This window comes from Monodon monoceros, unplaced genomic scaffold (assembly GCF_005190385.1).
Source record: "Monodon monoceros isolate NGI ecotype Baffin Bay Population unplaced genomic scaffold, NGI_Narwhal_1 Super_Scaffold_5, whole genome shotgun sequence".
Classification (NCBI taxonomy): domain Eukaryota; kingdom Metazoa; phylum Chordata; class Mammalia; order Artiodactyla; family Monodontidae; genus Monodon; species Monodon monoceros.
The window spans coordinates 29,207,288-29,228,066 of NW_021703782.1; positions in this window are offsets into that span (position 1 = coordinate 29,207,288).

Below are 20,779 nucleotides of genomic sequence, written 5' to 3' on the forward strand. Positions count from 1 at the left end.
GAGAGATTATCAGTTTTAAAACTTGCTGAAATTGTTTTATAATATAAAAATATTTATCTATGAGATAGATGATATCAAATTATTTTCTGAGGAGTTAGTTTTATATCATTTGGGGTACATTTTATCATATCCTCAAATAAGGCAGGTGTATTAACCACTGTACATGCATTTAAAAAGGATGAAAAGTATTAAGTTCAAGTCCTCATCTACTAGAAATAGAACTTAACTACATAATTAAATTCTTCAAGTAATTAAAAATTGATAATGTTAAAATTTGATATTTGATTCCAAAAGTCAACAAAATCTTAACTTAGTTTACCTATTGTATTTCACAGTGTTGGCCAGAATTTAGCTGTGTTGAAATACTTAATTGTTGAAATTGTATGGAAAAACCCTACAGAGCAAGTGGAATGCTGAAAATTATACCGCTGGGCCTGAAGCCATAGAACAAGGTAGGGGCTTATAGGAGTGGCTTTAGCAGGAAAGTCTTATGAACCAAATTTGGATGTTGGGGGCTTTGGTTAGCATGAATTACCGACACCAAATCTTTGTGTCACATCTTCTGCTGTGTCAGTGTAGACACTGCCTAAGTAGGTTGCTATGATATTGAATTATTTTTGGCATGAAGACCACTTTCGTATGCTAAATAAATATGTTCGTACATCTCCCCTTCTCTTTGAATGTAATGTTTCTGTGGTCTAATGGAGATAATTACAGTAATTTGTATTCATAGAAAACATTTTATTCATGAGATTTCAAGTACTTGAGCAGAACAAACAACTATAATAATTTTCCCAGGTCCCTGAAGTCCCAATTGCATTGGAGCTTGCAGTTTTCCAGGGGCGCTGGGCCAATTCAGATACCATTCTGCCTCCATCCTTTTTCATTTTCTCTCACACTAGAAAATATGCTAAAGAACCATGCACCACGCATTTTCTTCTGAGAAATCTTTTTCCACAAAGGAAGTGTCCACAGAGGTTCATGTCCTGTTTGAAGCGTTTTCTGATCTTTCCTTCCTCCCCCACCCGCACACGACCTAGCACACTGACAAGCAGAACTAACTACTTCCTTCATTTCAACCTCCATTTTACCCTGTTCAGACCTTGGCATAGTGAGGTCTATGAGCTTTGTGCTTAGGAAGTCCTGGATGTGAATTCTAGCTCCTCCACTAACTAGTTGTATGCATTTGGGTCTCAGTGTGCTTCTCTCTAAAATGGACACAACAACCGGAATGATCAGAAAGAACTGTATTGAAGATCATGAGAAACAGTGCAAGATAAAGAACTTAAGACAAGCCTGGTGCATGGGAAGCGCTCACTCACTGGTAGCCATGCATAGCGGTGATCCCAGTAGTTGTCCTGGTTTCATCATCATTGTATCACTGCTATTTGGGTCATTTCAATAGATTTTTTTCATACACTTGTTCACATGTCTTTCTCTACTAGATTGTCTCTAAGCCCATAATGACAGGCCCCTGACCTGTCTGGCCTTATTTTCCCAACACCAAGCACAGGACCTTCATAAATGTTGACTGAATCTGTGAATGGACTACTTTTGCCCACAGTTATTATTTTCAGTCTTTTTTTTTTTTAACTTTCTAGACAACTTATAATCCTCAAACCATCAACAAATGGCAGTTTAGACTCAGTTCCAACCGGCTTTCCCTAGCAAGCTATTTATCCAAACAGTCAAGGACACTGACAGATTTGAAATTCCACTCATGCCAAAAAGATAAGTCAAAACAGCTCACAGCCAAGGGAGGAGAAAGGAAGAGCTCGCAAGAAGAGTTCTACTTATGGCTAAGTAAGATCACCAAATCCTTAGTAATGAGAACAGTTTAATACTGTTTCTTATATGAGTTGCAACATCTTCACTATCAATTAATTTTTAAATTTTATTTGTGCCTATTGATAAAATCTCATGGAATCTCAATGTGATGGGATTTGAAGGCCCCAAGTAGGTTTGATGGAATGTATGAATTTTCTCTGTAACAACATCAACACATGCTTAAAGGAAGCTTCCATTTGATGAAGACTCCACTGCTCCCCTAGAGAGCATGTATATTAACATCTATAACAAATGTAAGCTGTATGATTGCCAGGTGTTTATTAAATGACAGGCACTTTCTAGATGCTTTACATATGTTGTTCATAATCCTCAGAGCAGTTCTGAGAAGCAGACATCAGAGAATCAGTAACACTTTTAGTTGCAGGTAAGAAAATCTTGGACTTAAATAGCTTAAACATTAATTATCTCATATGACAACAAATATGAAGATGGACAGCCAAGGACTCATTCAGCAACTCCACAATGTTACCAAGGGCCCTTCAAGCTCATTCCTCCCACCATCTTTAGCACATTGGTTTCATCCTTGTGACTGACACCTCATGAATTCAAGTTGGCTGCCAGTTCTCGAGGTGTCACGTCCACCAAGCAGCCCAAGTGAGAAACAAGAGACAAATGCCTCTTTCGTCTTGAGGCCCTAACTTAAGAATTCCCTTTCCACTTCTTTGGGCAGAAGTGTAGATTATTTATGCTCATCCTAGAAGCACTCACTGGTGAAGGAGAATGGGATTTTTATTGCTGTCTTCAGTCAGAATTTGTCCACTGGGCCTGGATCTTCCCTGAGTTTGAGAGATCTCTGCCAGTTATCTGAACCCCAAATCTAGGTCCTGTTTATACTGATCCCAAGTGGAATAGAAGATTTCAGTCTTCAGCAGCACCATCAAATTAAGAATATCTGAGGCTTGCAGAAAAAGAGGGAAGATCCTTAGGATCAGGGCATTCCTGAAAAAGCAAATAAAGAGAAGAGAGAAGAGAAAAAGTATTTTTTTAGATACCTACTATAAGCCAGGAACTGTGTTATTGACTTTATTTCAATAAGATTCAGAGCAATTGGTTTTTCAGAGAAGGCCCAGAGAGGTTAGGTAATTAGCTCAAGATCACACAGTATTTCAGTGTGGTACAGTAATTTGAAAACAAGTATTCTAATTCCACAGCCCATGACCTTTGCATGTTACTGCCCTGTCCTTTTGTATAAACACACACAGTGAGACATCTGGAATAAAAAAGTGCACCAGGAGCTGGAAAGTCTGAAATCAAGCAAAGGTTTGCTGGGGGAATGGAGATAGAGAGTAGGTGGGTTGCCCAAGAAGCCCTTCATTCCTCTAATTGCCTGGTCTTATGTTTTCAGATTGAATTGATTGTCTTGCTGCCCATTTATTGGTCCCTCAGACTCAGCTCTGCTTCTGACAATTTCCCATAAACTGTCAGGATCCAAATTCTTACTTATTTAAAAGGAGCATACATTTATAGCCACGTGAACAACTTGGTCGCTGTGGGATGTGTGGGAACTGGTAGAATAACTCAGATCACTTGCATTATATGGCAACCCTCATCTCCTCACCTGACAGTCTCCCTCTGAGATATCATCTGGGTTTGAAAGTGGAAATTAATTTTGAGCTGCGGCATATTAAAAATGACCTCTGCAAAGTTCTTACTGCCATATGCAATTCTCTGTGTGGGAATTCTCTGTTACTAGGGCTAATATAAGTGATAAAAAGTTCTGAAGAGCAAGCATCAAAGTATCTTTTGAGAAGTTTCTATGGGGAGTAAGAATGAGGAGAGATCTTGCACTTATCAGGGCTGTGTAGGTAAGTAAAGCTTCAGAGGCAGGCAGATTCGGTTTGGTTTGCCAGCTTTGTCACTTACTGGCTTAAGATTATCAACTATTTAATTTCTCTGACTTCCTTATTTGTCTAAACAAGACTGACAAAATTGACCTCGCAAGTGTTTGTGACCATAAAGTGAGGCAAAGCTAAGCCCACTGCCTGGTACACAGCAGGTGCACACTCTCGTCATCTCCCCAGGTTCCCTTCTGAATTGGCAGGTTTCTGCATACTAGGACCAGGACTAAAATGCCAACCAGCTCCAAGGCTGGGAGTTAGATGAAGAAAAGTTAGTAAAACCAAAGCCCCCTTTAGCATTTGGTAGCCATCAAATAGGAGCCCCTGATGTCATAGGTGAGAGCCTGACATTATGGCTAAGGGAAGCCAGTTGCCCAGAACTGGAAAAATTGTCTGGCAATTAGGAAAATTTATAGATATTTCTCAAAACTCCTTGGGTCCTGGGTTGGGGAAAGGGTAGTGGTATGTGTTTTATCAAAAGCTCAAATAAATCCAGGTCCCATCAGAATCACTGTTCAGAGATGTGAGAAGACAGGGAGACAACAAAAAGGCAACGAGAAGACGATGAAAAGTAGTATTTCGCAAGGTTTTATCAGTTGGGATGGCGGGCAGGCACACACTCTATTTCTCTGTCTGCTCAGGCGAGCCTCTGGGGCTAGAGGGAGATTCATCCTTCCCTCACTTGTTTTTATCCACAGCCTCCAAAGGAAAGATTTGCAAGATCTTGTTTTTTCACAAACTTGGATACCGTCTCACTCGGTAATCCAGAAAGCAGATGTTTTTAACTCAACCTTGGAAATGAGAAGTGAACGTCATTTCTTTCTTTCTTTCTTTCTTTCTTTCTTTCTTTCTTTCTTTCTTTCTTTCTTTCTTTCCTTCTTTCTTTCTTTCTTTCTTTTCTTTCTTTCCTTCTTTCCTTCTTTCCTTCCTTCCTTCTTTCTTTCTTTCTTTCTTTTTCCCTTCTTTCTTTTTCTTTCATCTTTTTTCTTTCCTTTCTTTTCTTTCCTTTCCTTTCTTTTCTTGTCTTTTTCCTTCCTTCCTTCCTTCTTTCTTTCTTGATACAGAAAGTTTAGCACAATTTAAATATATTCTACCCAAGGAATATTTCAATTCAGGGTTTCACTTTGGCTTTATTCTTCCTTCTTTGCATAGATTTCCAATTTAATAGGGATACTGTAATGCTTTGGCACAAATAGCAAAAAAAAAAAAAAAAAAAAAAAACAAGTTCTTTTCCAGTACCAAATTATTTGCCCTCTTTGTCTTGACGGTGTCACCTGACCCCCCTGGGAAGGGTTGGATTTCTGCACATCCATCACGCCCACTGAGGCCATGTCAAAGCCCTGCCTAGCTTCTCCCTTGTGCATCTATGGCTGATTATTCACTACACTGTAGGCTGAAGACCAGAGCCTGAGATGGAAAAGGTGCATTCCTACCCAGCCGCTCAGGACACTGACCCTTTTGTGAGCCAACTCTACTCTCTTTTTCCCATAACTATGACCTTCCATCACTGTTCAGAGCCATTTCAAGTGTGAGCTTGTAAGGTATCACTTTTCCAGAAATTTTGTTCCATAACCATCGGCTTTCAGATATGAGGAAAAAGATATGTGTGTAATAAAGCGAAACATAACAATGCATCAGGATTCCTAAGTGCATTTTGCAATAGCAGATTGTGTTGCATGTCAGAGCTGACACGTTGTTAATCTAATAAAAGCGCACAGGGATTTCTCTAAACCTTGGCCATGCACACATGAAAATGCTATCGGACCATTTGACATTTTGTTTGAGCTCATCGTCTACCATCTTGAAAGTGCTCCAGCTTTCCTTTTGAAAATTCTTTCCTTATATGTTGAAGTCAGATTTCTATAAATTCTGTTTTTATATAAATTTATTTATTTATTTGTTTTTGGCTGCATTGGGTCTTTGTTGCTGTGCAGGCTTTCTTTCGTTGTGGTGAGTGGGGGCTACTCTCCATTGCGATGCGCAGTCTTCTCATTGCGGTGGCTTCTCTTTTTGCGGAGCACTGGCTCTAGGCACGTGGGTTTTAGTAGTTGTGGCACATGGGCTCAGTAGTTGTGGCTCTCAGGCTCTAGAGCACAGGCTCAGTAGTTGTGGCTTACGGATTTAGTTGCTCCGCGGCATGTGGTGTCTTCCCGGAACCAGGGCTTGAACCCGTGTCCCCTGCATTGGCAGGCAGATTCTTAACCACTACTTCACCAGGGAAGTCCCAGTTTTCTATAAATTCTTAAAGGAGCAAAGGTTTAGCTGACCAGAATCAGAATCATAAGTAGGCCTGGAAATTCCCTATCACTGCTTAGGCTAAGAATTTGGAAGGAATGCAGGAATGAACCAAACTATTTCATGTTTGAGACTTTTTTTTTTTCTGAAATCAATGAAGGCATTCTTTGCTATCATACATGATAAAAGCATTGAAACTGGCTAGATTTCCTTTAGTACCTTTCCCTAATTAAACCAGTTCTGAAATGTGTATTGTGCACAAGCAGAGTACCAGGGATTGCACACTGGTGCCCTCAGGACCACGTCATAGGGTAGCACAGAGAGGGTGTGAGACAGTGGAGCTGAGGGAATGCTGCCTGCAACATGAACGTGCTCTAAAGGGCAGCCATGACTCCACTCCCATGAGAATGAAGTGTGGCAACATTTTCCGATTTCTTTTTTCCAAGAAAAGTCAGAAATCCTGATGCTTAGGTGGAATCTTTAAATGTTGGCAACTAATTCCGATTTTTAAAAAAAATCTCTTTACAAGAGAAATAGTCTGACTGCTGATATCGGCCTATAGGATATCAATTTTTAACCTTCACAACAGATTAGGACTTGGGCCTTCGTCCCATAGGGCCCCACAGTCTGGGGCTCCCTGGGTGGGGAGTCCCAGTGACCTCTTCCCCATGATATCCTGGAGAGTCTGTCACTCATCCTTCTGCATGTAGCATGATCTAACCAGAAGGCTGCTTACCCACAATGCATCCTACAGGCCTCCCACCACAGTCAATACTCATTAGGAGTTGACTAATTATACAGTTATTCGTTTTTTATGGGTTTGTAGCAAATTACCACAAATTTAGTGGCTTGAGACAACATAAATTTGTTACCTCACAGTTCTATAGGTTAGAAGTCTGATGTGGTTCTCACTGGGCTAAAATCAAGACAGGGCTATATTCCTTTCTGGAGACTCTTGAGGAGAATGTGTTTCCCTCTTTTGTCCAGCTGTATGAAGCTGCCCTCTTCCATTGACTCATGGCCCCTTCATTCATCTTCAAAGCCAGCAATGGCAGGTGGAGTCCTCAGGTCACATCACTCTGACCTTGCTTCCATATCACATCTTCTCTGACTCTAGCTCTCTGCCTCCCCTTCCTTTTTTGAGGATCATTCTGATTACGTTGGGCTCATCTCAACAATCTCCCTATTTTAAGGTTCTCCAATTGGCAACTTTAATGCCCCTTTGCCATGTAACCTAACATACTCACGGATTCCAGAGATTAGGACTTGGATGTCTCTGGGGGCCATGATTCCGCCAACCACACAGAGGAAGATCTGTTGAGATTCACATGGAAGAAACTGAGGTTGAAGCTCCAGAACAGAAACCACAGGCTTTTACCCTTAAGGAAATCACTTTCCATTGACTCTCTGGGAACCCGTATGATTGACAGCAAATCCCTGCGAACTTATGATATGGTTGTTTAGCTAATTTGAGAGCTTTCCGGGCTTTTGCTTTTCATCATCACTCCTTCTCTTGTTGAGCTGGGGAACCATGGGCTGCCACCAGTGTACCCAAACGAGAGTGCAAACAGTCATGAATGGGTCAAAGAGACTACCAAAGGATGAATATGGGTGAAACCAAATGTTCTCGATGTCTGCTTTAAATATTTGTTTTCCCAGAATGTGTACAATGGCTTTACTCACCTTTCACAATTCCTGTATCTCACAGGACGTGTCAGCATGACATTCATTCAGTCATTTTTGCATTTGAATCACAGGAAGTTTTCTTCAACTGATTTCTCTTCCTTAATCTTTTGAGGCTCACCATTTAACCACTTGCTTTGCTCCTTTGCATGAAAAAAGACAAAAAGGTTCAGGTAGCAAATGTCATTTTCTGTCTACCCACTTAAAATCCTAAAACCAAGGACTCAGTTTTATTTTTGTCTTTTTTTTTTTTAAATAATTTACTAAACTTTATTGAAAGCCTTCATTATGTGTAACATTGTTAGGTCCCGGATGGGGAGACTAAGAGAATATTCGAAACGGAATAACATACCCCCTCGTCCTCATTCCCTTATCAAATGTACAACTGAGTAATAGAGGTAACAGAGGAAGAAGGAGGACTGACTGCTGGACAACAGAGAATGCTCCAGGGGGCTGCAAACGGGACATGAACTTCAAAGTGCCAAATGGAACATTGCTCTTATTATCTGGTTTTCTGCCATTCCAGTGCTGTGATGAAAAGGAGAGAATATTCCAAGCTGGGTGGCAAGTTGAATGCAGGATGGGAGGTCAGAGTCAGCGCTGTGGGTGAGGACAAGAGGGTAATCAAGGATGGGGCTCCCTTAGATTTCATCTCATTTTGCACATTTGTTGGCCAATGCCTTACTCAAAACTTTTATCATGGTCCTAAACATATGCCAACTTGTGAAATTCAGGAGACAAACATATCCTCTCGAAATAAAATCATAAAATTATTAATGTTGGTTATCACTTTCGCAAATAGATTATTGTATCATAATTATTTGAAAAGAAGCCTGTCTTCCCCTCTAGGAGAAATTTTGAGTAAGAAATGGATTCTGATTTACCTTGTATTTCCAAACTTGAGTCATACTTAGCACCTTGTAGGTGCTTAATATGGACATGATTTGAATTCTACTCTGTACCCCATCACTTAACATCACAAAAACACAGCGCTAGGCAAGATTTTGGCTCCCTGACCTCCACTCCCTTGTGTTCTGCCTGTGGTTATGTTATGCAATTAAAGTTGATAATCAGCTGACCTTAATATAAGGGAGAGTATCCTGGATTTCCCAGGAAAGCCCAATGTAATCACATGGGCTGCTAAGGGCAGAGGGGAAGGCAGAAAGATGAAGCAGAAGAATCAGAGAAAGAAGAGATGGGCCACATGAGAAGATTTATACCATTTCTTGTTCTGAGGTTTAGAGACCACGTGTAAGGAATGGAGAGAAGACTTTAGGAACTAAAGGTAGCCCCAACCAACAGTCGGGAAGGAAACGGGGACTTCAGTCCTACAACCACATGGTACTGAATTTTGTCAATGACCTAAATGAGCTTGAAAGTGGATTCTCCTCCAAAGCCTCCAGAAGGAATGTAGCCCTGCTAACGCCTTGATTTTAGTCCAGTGAGACCAGTGTCAGACTTCTGACCAACAGAACTAGAAGTTAATACATTTGTATTATTTTAAGCCACTAAGTTTATGGTAATTTGTTATGGCCACAATAAATAACTAATGCAAACACCAATTGTATCTTCCTCAAAATCCTTTCATAACCATAACATACTTGGTCTTTCCAAAGAGAAGTGCTCTCTCCCTCAACTTAGCCAAGAGCAGCTATTACCCATTCCCTTCATCCTGTACTCCTAGAGTAAGAGGACACTCATAATAATGTTAGCCCTGTCTCTTTGTCAGCATCTTACCTGAAGCAGTTAATTGTAAGTTCCTTGAAAGTAGAGAACATGTATTAGTCATCTTTATCTCTTGCTGTATAAGGCTTAAGAGAAGCCATTTATTTCTACCAAAGAGATATTCAAAACCCATCTGAGGGAGAGGTTTAAGTAGTCCTGATCAGAGGAGATGTTTTTTCAGACTGGATCTACAGTGGGAAATCTGACAGTTGGGCAGGAGTGCTGAGCTCCAATCTACCAAACCCAAAGGAGAACCAAGTCAGACAGAGCAACTACTGTAGGAACCCAGATATCTGGATCCAGGGATTGAAGGCAAGAGCAAGTATGTTGGGAACAATGGGGAAGGACCTGGGGGATTGCCTAAAATGTCTGCTGGGTGGGAGATTCACCTATTGGGCCCACTGGGATGTGATTGACCTGACTTAAAATGTCCAGGGCAGTGTGGGTGATGTGTGTTCAGAGAATGCCATTTCACTAGCTGGCAAGTGACATCCATCTCCCTATCACTGGACCACTATCAATATACAGCTTCCAGCCAATGTATTATCTCTGGTATTCTAGAGATTAACTCCACCTACAAAGAATTCTAGAGTCAAATTTACAGTGGGCCTTGCATTACCTCACTTGGTTCCATAATCAAAGTCTAAACCTTCAAAAATAATGTGTCCCATCCCTTCCAATCTTGGCTCTCCATGCTCACCATCACCACATACAAGCACTTGGCTTTAACTTGGAAAGTTCTATTGAAGAGCCCACCTTCCTTTGAGATATCAGCTAACCCCAAGATCCCTTTTGGTTCTGTCTCACAAATGCAGATTATCCCCAAATCACACTTTTCAGCTCACCAATCCCAAGTGGTAGCCTCTCCAGCCAACTTACTCCATGGAAATATATTTTAAACTCTTTCAGCAGAGAGAAATATTTGGGTCTTTGCCTGTTTTGCAAAGGCTGAGAATCAAATTACACACACAGAGCTTCTGTTTTTTTAATATTATATGTCTGTATTATTTAAACATACATGGAAAGGAGCATTTTTTTCCCTAACAAACTAAAGCTTGCTGGCGCCAGCATTGCATTGGTGACTGTAACCATTGTGTGGGTCGTGTCACCAAGATGCAGTCAGAGGTCTCAGTGAAATAGTCTGAATGCACAGGATGGAGCCAAATTGGGACATGGAATGTGGGCCTTCCCTTTGCTTTTCTGGAAAGGGATAATTACTGAACCCCCAAAGACTTTCCATTAATTACTCAAATGTCACATCCTCTGTCTCACGGTAGGCCATGGTAGTCCCTCAGATACTGATTTGTTATTCTCCTTATATTGGTGGAGATTCTTTTTAATTAAAGGATTTTTCCATTCTCTAATCTTTTTTTAATTTTAAAAAACTTTCTTAGCCCATGTATCTAAGCCATGTAAGCACATGTGCTTTGTGATGTGCCATGTTTCAAAAGGAAAAGAACAAGGTCCTTTGAACATATTTTCCTAGCGTCTCAACTGATTAACAATCTATTTTATCTTCCATGTCTGTGAATAGTTTGCAAATGATGTGGCCCAAGTCTTTTACCCCTAAATTTCTCATAGTGTCATTAGTGTAGACTTCACTTGGGAATTGGTGAACATTTGAGCAGCAGCTGCACTGGTTAATAGTTCCACAGTCCAGGGAGAAAAAGTTAGCTGAATAAATTAATAACGTAAAAAAATCTTTCAGAGGCTTTTTTTAAATAAGGACTAATTTAGGCTGATTATTTTTTAAATTATTTATTTATTTATTTTTGGCTGCATTGGGTCTTTGTTGCAGTGCATGGGCTTCTCATTGTGGTGGCTTCTCCTGCTGCGGAGCACGGGCTCCAGGCGCACAGGCCTCAGTAGTTGCGGCATGCGGGCCTAGCCACTCCACGGCATGTGGGATCCTCCCAGACCAGGGCTCGAACCCACGTCCCCCGCACTGGCAGGTGGACTCCCAACCATTGCACCACCGGGGAAGTCCTCAGAGGCTTTTTAAGACCAGTTAAGAAAACAAGCTATTCACAACCACTTTAGATGAATTAACATTCTAAATTCTAATAACACATTTATTAGTTTGTTTTATTAAGCAAGTCATTTCAATTTTCCCTGCTAGGAAGCCCCTTATTAATATAGTTTAAGTTATTATGTTTACCTGAGATAAGTAAAATTATATATCTTAAATATTTCACCTCACTTAATGATGCTTGACTCCACCTTTTGTCTCTTTTAATTTGAGGTATAATTGACATATAACATTATATTAGTTTCAGGTATACAATATAATGATTCAGTATTTGTGTAAACTGACATGATCACCACTAGATAAGTCTAGTTACCATCTTTCATCATACAAAGTTACAATTTTGTGTGCATGTGAATAAAGAAAACTTTTAAGATGTAATCTTTTAGTTACTTTCAAATATGCACTACAATATTATTGTAATGTATACCATGCTGTATATTATGTCCCCGTGACTTATGTATTTTATAATTAGAAGTTTATACCTCTTTACCTCCTTTACTCATTTTGCTCCCCGCCCCCAACACCATTCTAACAGGTATGAGGTATTGTCTTATTGTGGTTTTGATTTACATTTCCCTGGTGATTAGTGATGCTGAGCATTTTTTCATGTACCTATTGACCATCTGTATGTCATCTTTGAAGAAATGTCTATCCAGATCCTCTGCCCATTTTTTAATCAAATTGTTTTGTTTTGTTTTCACTTTGAATTTTATGAGTTCTTTATACTTTTTGGATAATAACCCATTATCAGATATATGATTTGTAAATATTTTCTCCCATCCAGTAATTTGTCTTTTCATTTTGTTAATAGTTTCCTTTGCTGTGCAGAAGCTTTTTAGTTTGATGTAGTCCCACTTAATTCTTTTTGTTTTTGTAGCCTTTGCTTTTGGAGTCAAATCCGAAAAATCTTTGCCAAGACCGATGTCAAGGAGCTTACTGCCAATATTTTCTTCCAGGAGTTTCATGGTTTCTGGTCTTATATTTAAGTCTTTAATCCATTTTGAATTAATTTTGCATATAATATAGGATAGTAGTCTAGTTTCATTCTTTTGTTTTTTCTGTCACCAGTTTGCAAAACATCATTTATTGAAGGGACTGTCCTTTCCCAGTTTGATATTCTTGGCTCCTTTGGCTATATATTTGGGCATATATGTGAGGGTTAATTTGTGGGATCTCTATTCTTTTCTATTGATCTATGTCTCTGTTTTTATGCCAGTACCATACTGTTTCAATTACTATAGCTTTGTAATATAGTTCAAAATCAGGACGTATGATGCCTCCCACTCTGTTCATCTTTCTCAATATTGCTTTCACTATTCGGTGTCTTCTTTGGTTCTATTCAAAATTTAGGATCTATTTCTCTGAGAAATGGCATTGGAATTTTGATTGGCATTGCATTAAAATCTGCAGATTGCTTTGGGTAATATGGACATTTTAACAATATTCGTTCTTCCAATCCATGAGCATGGAATATCATTCCCTTTATTTGTGTGTTCTTCAATATTTTTCATCCACATTTTATAATTTTCAGTGTAGAGTCCTTAACCTCTTTGGCTAACTTTATTCCTATGTATTTAATTATTTTTGATAAAACTGTAAATGGGATTGTTTTCTTTTTTTTTTTAATGGGAGTATAGTTGCTTTACAATGTGTGTTAGTTTCTGCCATACAGCAAAATGAATCAGCTATATGTGTACATATATCCCCTCTTTTTTGGATTTCCTTCCCATTTAGGTCACCACAGAGCATTAAGTAGAGTTCCCTGTGCTATACAGCAGGTTCTCATTAGTTATCTATTTTATACATATTAGTGTATATATGTCAATCTGCAGAGTTTTGTTGAAAAATCAGCTGATAACCTTATGGAGACTCCCTTATATTTTATTTGTTGCTTTTCCCTTGCAGCTTTTAATATTTTTTCTCTGTATTTACTTTTCGTTAGGGTGACTAATATGTGTCTCGGCATGTTTCTCCTTGCTTTATCCTGTATGAGACTCTCTGTGCTTCCTGGACTTGATTGACTATTTCCTTTCCCACATTAGGGAAGTTTTCAACTATAATCTCTTAAAATATTTTCTCAGACTCTTTCTCTTTCTCTTCTTTTTCTGGAAGCACTATAACTTGAATGTTGGTGCATTTAATGTTGTTCCAGAGGTCTCTGAGACTGTCCTCAATTCTTTTCATTCTTTTCTCTTTATTCTGCTCTGCAGTAGTTATTTCCAACATTCTATCTTCCTGCTCACTTATCCACTCTTCTACCTCAGTTATTCTGCTATTGATTCCTTCTAAAGTATTTTCAATTTCAGTTATTGTGCTGTTCATCACTGTTTGTTCTTTAGTTCTTCTAGGTCCTTGTTAAACATTTCTTATATTTTTGCCATTCTATATATGAGATTTTGGATCATCTTTACTATCATAACTCTGAATTCTTTTTCAGGTAGATTGCCATTTCCTCTTCACTTATTTGGTCTTGTGTGTTTTTAACTTGCTCCTTCATCTGCAACATATTTCTCTGTCTTCTCACTTTCCTTAAATTATTGTGTTTAGGGTCTCTTTTCTGCAAGCCACAGGGTTGTATTTCCTCTTGCTTCTGGTGTCTGACCCCAGTGGTTGAGATTGGTCCAGTGGCTTATGTAGGCCTCTTGCTGTAGGGGACTGGTGCCTGAGTTCTGGTGGGTGTAGCTGAATCTTGTCCCTCTGATGGGCAGGGCCACATTAGATGGTGTGTTTTGGGGTGTCTGTGGACTTAGTATGACTTAGGCAGCCTGTCTGCTAATGGGTGGGGTTGTGTTCCTGTCTTGCTAGTTGTTTGGTGTGAGACGTCCAATACTAGCACTTGCCAGCCGTTGGGTGTAGCTGGGTCTTTGTGTTGAGATGGAGACTTCTGGGAGAGCTCTCTCTCATTAATATTCCCTGGGGCTGGAGTTCTCTGGTGGTCCAGTGTCCTGGACTCAGCTCTCCCACCTCACATGCTCAGGCTTGACCCCTGGCAGGAGAACAAAGGCCCTGCAAAGAGCATGTCATGGAAGAAAAAAAAAAAAAGAAAGAACATGAACAGACAAACAAAACCCCTAAGACAAATGGTAAAAGAAAAACCAAACAGGAAGAAACCACATACACACAAACAGGAAGAAAAGAAAGAAAGGAAACAAAAAAGAAGAGAGCAACCAAAAAAATAAATGAACCCCAAAACAAAAACAAACAATACAAATTAAACTAACAAAAAAAAAATCAAAAGCAGAAAGCAAACTAAAAAAAAAAAGACAAAGAAAGCATAAAACAAACACACAAAAACAATTTTAAAAAGATAAAAGCAAAACCAAAGAAAGAGGAAAACAAAAGGATAAAACACAAAGCAACAAGTAAGTAAAGTAAAACTAGAAAAATATAAAATATAGTTAAAAAAAGAGATAAAACAAAGCAAGACAGAAGAAAAAATAATAATAATAAGGAAAAAACACAATATAACAAAAAAGTAAAGTAAAATAGCAAAATCTAAAATATTTAAAAAATAAAAACATAAAAAGAAAGAAAAAATTAAAAGAATAATAGAAAAAAGAACAACAACAGAACAAAACAAATCAAAAGAAATAATAGTGATAATAATATTTTCCTGGGACCTCAGCTGTCAGTGTCCTTGCTCCCACAGTGAGTCACAGCCAATCCCTGCCTCCCCAGGAAGTCCTCCAATACCTCTAGGTAGGTTTCTGGACCTGCTGTGGGCACTGTGGGGCCAGCTGAGGTTCTGACCTGGCCCAATTCCCGTGTGTATTTGCCCCCAAATTCCACAGTTGTTAAAGCTAGACCAGCCTCAATTGTGGGAGCACTCATCTATTCCGATATGCCACAGATGAATTGTTTACCAAGCCAATTGCAGGGATTTAATCCATTGCTCCTGCAGCTGCATGGAGAGATTTCTGTTCCTCTTCTTTGGTCGCACCACCCCTGTGGCTCAGCTTCGGTTTTGGGCCCACCTCTGCATGTGGGCCACCCTCAGGCCTCTGTTTCCTGCCCAGGCAAGAAGGGGCAAAAGCAATGGCTGATTAGGGCACACTTACTCTGGCCAGGAAGAGGGATGGATATGGCAGCCACAATTGGGATGTTCAGGGAGTGCCTGCAGCGGCAGAGGTTGGCAAAAAGTTGCAATAGCCTGGCATGCATCATGCACTCTCCTAGGAAAGTTGGCCCCAGATCACAGGACCCTCAGTAGTGGCAGCCTGTGCAGGCTCCCAGGAAGATGTGGGCAGTGCCCTGCACTTGCTCTCAGGACCCTCGCTGGCAGCAGCAGCAGTGGTAGCAGTCTGAGCCAGCCTGGAGTCCGAGATAACAGCTGCAGCTCGCACCCACCCCTTGAGCTTGTATAGGTGGTGCCCTGTGAGTTCACTGAGGAGGAAGTTCCTATGGCAGGCCCACCCCTCTCCTCATGCACCCCCTAACAATGGTCCCTTGCTTCGCATAGGTGGTGCCCTGTGAGTGCACTGAGGAAGAATTTCCTATGGCAGGCCCACCCCTCTCTTCATGCACCCCCTAACAATGGTCCCTTGCTTCTCTGGAAGGCCCAGGCTTCTTCCTGGACTCCCTCAGCTGTAACACACTACCCCTAAAGCTGTCTTCATGCAGCCAACCCCAGTCCTCTCCCTGGGGTCTGACCTCTGAATCCCTAGCCTCAGCACCCAGCCCCCACCTGCCAGGTGGGCCAGCAGACAAGCGTCTCAGGCTGGGGCGTGCCAGTCAGCACTGACCCTCTGTGCGGGACTCCCTCTGCTTTGCCCTCCACACACCTGTTGCTGCACTCTCCTCTGAGGCTCTGAAGCACCCCACTGTCCCTGCCAGTGAGGGGGCTTCCTAGTGTGTGGTAACTTTCCCTCCTTCACAGCTCCCTCCCAGAGGCGCAGGTCCCATCCCGATTCCTTTGTCTCTTTTTTTTCTCTTTTCTTTTGCCCTACCCAGGTATGTGGGGATTTTCTTGCCTTTTTGGAAGTCTGAGGTCTTCTGCCAGTGTTCAGTTGATGATCTGTGTGAGTTGTTCCACATAGAGATGTATTTTTGATGTATCTGTGGGGAGAAGGTGAGCTCCATGTCTTAATCCTCCACCATCCTGAAGGCTCTCCAGGATTGTTTTCATAATTTCTCTCTCTGATAATTTGTTGGAAGTGAATACAGGTATGAGAGATTCTTGTACCCTGCAACTTTACTTAATTTGCTTATTAGTTCTAATAATGTTTTGGTGTAGTCTTTAGGGTTTTCTATGTATAAAATCACATCGTTCACAGAAAGTGACAGTTTTACTTCCTTCTTTCCAATTTTGATGGTTTTATTTCTTTTTCTTGCTTAATTGCTATGGCTAGGACTTGCAATACTATGTTGAAAAAAGTGGTGAGAGTAGGCATCCTGGTCTTGTTCCTGATCTTAGAGAAAAACTTTCAGTTTTTCACTGTTGCGTATGATGTTAACTGTGGGCTTATCATATATGGCCTTTAATATGCTGAGATACATTTTCTCTATATGTACTTTGTTGAGAGTTTTTATCATAAATGGATGTAGAATTTTCTCAAATGATTTACATACCTGGAATAAATCCCACTTGATCATGGGAGATTAAAAGGATCATTATAATCCTTTTAATGTATTGATGAATTTGGTTTGCTAATAATTTGTTGAGAAATTTTGCGTCTAAGTTCATCAGAGGTATTAGCCTGTAATTTTCTTTTTTTGTGGTGTTCTTGTCCAGTTTTGGTATAAGGTAGTGCTGACCTAATAAAATAAGTCTGGAAAATTCCCTCTTCTTCAGTTTTTTGGAAAAGTTAGGTTTTAAAGAGAAGGATAGGTTTTAAATCTTTTGAATGTTTGGTAGAATTTACCAGTGAAGACATCTAGTCCTGGATTTGTGTTTGTGGGAGACTTTTGATTACTTATTCAATCTCCTCACTAGTAATCAATCTATTCAGATTTTATGTTTTTTTATGATTCAGTCATGGAAGATTTTATGCTCCTTAAAAGTTATCCATTTCTTCTAGGTTGTCCAATTTGTTGGTGTATAATTGTTCATAGTAGTCTTTTATGATCCTTTGTATGTCTGTGGTATCATTCGTAATTTCTCTTCTTTCATTTCTCATTTTATTTATTTGAGCCCTCTCTCTTTTTTTCTTGGTGAGTCTAGCTAATGGTTTGTCAATTTTGTTTATCTTTTCAATGAGCCATCTCTTAGTTTCATTGATCTTTTCTATTGTCTTTTTATTCTCTATTTTAATAATTTTCACTCTGATCTTTTTACTTCCTTCCTTCTACTAATTTGGGCTCTGTTTTTTTCTTCTTTTTCTAGTTTCCTGAGGTGTAAAGTTAAATTGTTTATTTGAGATTTTTCTTGTTTCTTGAGGAAGGTCACTATTGCTATGAACTCTTTTTGCTGCACTCCATAGATTTTTGGTATGTTGTATTTACATATTCATTTGTCTCAAGGTACTTTTTACATTTCTCCTTTGATTTATTGTTGACCCATGAGTTGCTCAGTAGCATGTTGTATTATTTCCATATATTTGTGATTTTTCCAGTTTTCTTCTTGTAATTGATTTCTGTTCATATCAATGTGGTCATAAAATATGCTTAATATAATTTCAATCTTCTTAAGTTAATTGAGACTTGTTTTGTGGTTTCATATATGATCTATCCTGGAGAATTTTCCAAGTGCATTCAAGAAGAGTGGGTCTTTTTTTTTTTTTTTTTTTGCTTGTTTTGGGTTTAATATTTTTTTTATATATATATATATATATATATATATATATATATATCCCCCTATTAGGTCCATCTGATCTAATGTGTTATATAAGGCCAATATTTTCTTATTGATTTTTCTGTCTGGATGATCCATTCATTGATGTAAGTCCACTACTATGATTGTATTGCTGTCAATTTCTCCCTCTAGGTCTGTTAAATTTGCTTTATATATTAGGTGCTCCTATCTTGGGTGCAAAAATATTTACAAATGTTATAACTTCTTTTTGCATTGACTCTCTCCCTTTTTATCATTATGTAATACCCTCCTTTGTCTTTTATTACAGTCTTTGTTTTAAAGTCTATTTTATTTGATATGAATATAACTATCCCAGGTTTACTTTGGTTTCCCTTTGCATGGAAAATCTTTTTGCATCACTTCACTTTCAGTCTGTGTGTATACTTACAACTAAAGTGAGTCACTTGTAGGCAGCATATATCGGGGTCTTGTTTTTATCCATTCAGCCACTCTGTGTCTTTTGTTTGGAGCATTTAGTCTATTTACATTTAAAGTAATTATTGGTAGGTATGTACTTATTGCTATTTTGTTAATTGTTTTCTGGATGTTTTATAGTTCCTCTCTCTTCCTTTCTTCTTCTCTTGCTCTCTTTCATTGTGGTTTGATGACTTTCGTTTTATGCTTAGATTCTTTTTTCATTAACTTTTGTGAATCTACTATAGGTTTTTGTTTTGTGGTTACCATGAAGCTCACATTTACCAGCATATGTACATATATATATATATATATATATATATATATAAAGTTGATAGTAACTTTAGTTTGAACGTATTCTAAAACTCTCCATTTTACTTCTCTCCCCATTTTATGATTTTAATGTCACATTTTATATTTTTTAATTTTGTGTTTGTGTATTCCTTAACTAATTATTGTACTTTTAGTTATTTTTACTACTTTTGTCTTTTAACCTTTAAACTAGCTTTAGAAGTGATGAATTCACTACATTTACTATATATTTACCTTTACAAGTGAGATTTATACTTTCATATGTTTTCTTGTTACTAACTACTTTCCTTTCTTTTCAGCTTAAAGAAGTCACTTTAACATTTCTTATAAGGCCCATTTAACTTTTACTATTCTGGAAAGTTCAATCTCCCCTTCAATTCTGAATGATAACCTTGCTGCATAGGAATTCTTGCCTGGAATTATTTTCCTTTCAGCACTTTGAATATATCATGCCACTTTATTCTGGCCTGCAAAGTTTCTGCTGAAAAGTATGATTATACTCATTTGGGTATTCCCTTTTCTCTTGCTGCTTTTAAGAAGCTCTCTTTAACTTTTGACAATTTTAGTTGTGTGTTGGTGTGGATATCTTTGGGTTCATCTTATTTGGAACTGTCTGGGCTATCTGGATCTGGATGTCTGTTTCTTACCCCAGGTAAGGGAATTTTCAGTTACTATTTTTCAAATAAGTTTTTTTTGCCTCTTTTTCTCTCTCTTCTCCTTCTGGGACCCCTATAATGTGAATATCATTCTGCTTAATATTGTCCTTATAGGTCCTATAGGCCCTATAAGCTATCTTCACTTTTGAATTTTTTTTTTTTTTTTGGTCTGAGTGAGATTCACTGCCTTGTCTTCTAGATCATTTATCCATTTCTTGCTTCATCTAGTCTGCTGTTGAAACCTTCTAGTGTATTTTTCAGTTCATTTATTATATTCTTTATCTCTGTGATTTCTGTTTGGTACTTTCTTATATTTTCTGTCTCTTTGCTGAATTTTCACTGTGCTCATCCATTTTTCTCCCAAGGTTAGTGAGCATCTTTATGTATTACTTTAAACACTTTATCAGGTAAATTACTTATCTCTGTTTCATTAAAGTTTTCCTCTGAGCTTTTATCTTGTCCTTTCATTTGGAATGTTTTCCTCATGTTTCTTTATTCTCTGTGTTTGTTTCTCTGTTTTAGGTGAAACAAATACCTCTCCCAGTCTTGAAGGGTTGGCCATGTGTAGGAGATGAATCTTATTTTTCAACATTGCCTTAGCTCTTGATTGGTCCCAGTTGTTGAGGGTGTGACAAGACTTGTTAGTGTTCCAAAGGGATGGCCCTCAGTCAGCACCTAGTTTCAAGCTGATTGGAAGTCAGACCCTTAGGCAGCAATTTTTAAGGTATGCAAATATATACAGTCCCGTGGGACTGAAATTTTAAGCCTTGCTGGCCTCCAGGCCAGGTAATATGGAGGTGTCCCTGCCTGACAGTTGCAAAAATCAGGGCTCCAGGCTAGTGTAAAAGCTCCTTTCTGGGAGGTACCAGTGATCGGTAGTAAGGCTGACAGAGAATGCTGAGATTTTGTCCCCCAGCTATGTTACCTGAGAGCATTCCTGTAGCTTCCAGATGTGTGGGAAACCTGAAGCCTGTCCCTCAGGATAAAGCTGCAGGACAAGTAAATAGGCCTTTATACAAAAAGACAGGGGTGTGTGTTTCGGTCTGCAGTCTGTGCAGTACCCTGGAGGGTGGTAGCCTGCCAAGAACTATCTCTCTGATTGTTAAAGTCCAATGGGACCCAGGAATGCAAGCCCTTCTGGCCACCAGAGGCAGGCAATCAAGGACTGTTCCCCAGTGTATATTGCACATGCTTTAGTAAGGCAGCTTTAGTACGGCAGCTTTAGTAAGGCAGCTAGAGAGACAAAAAA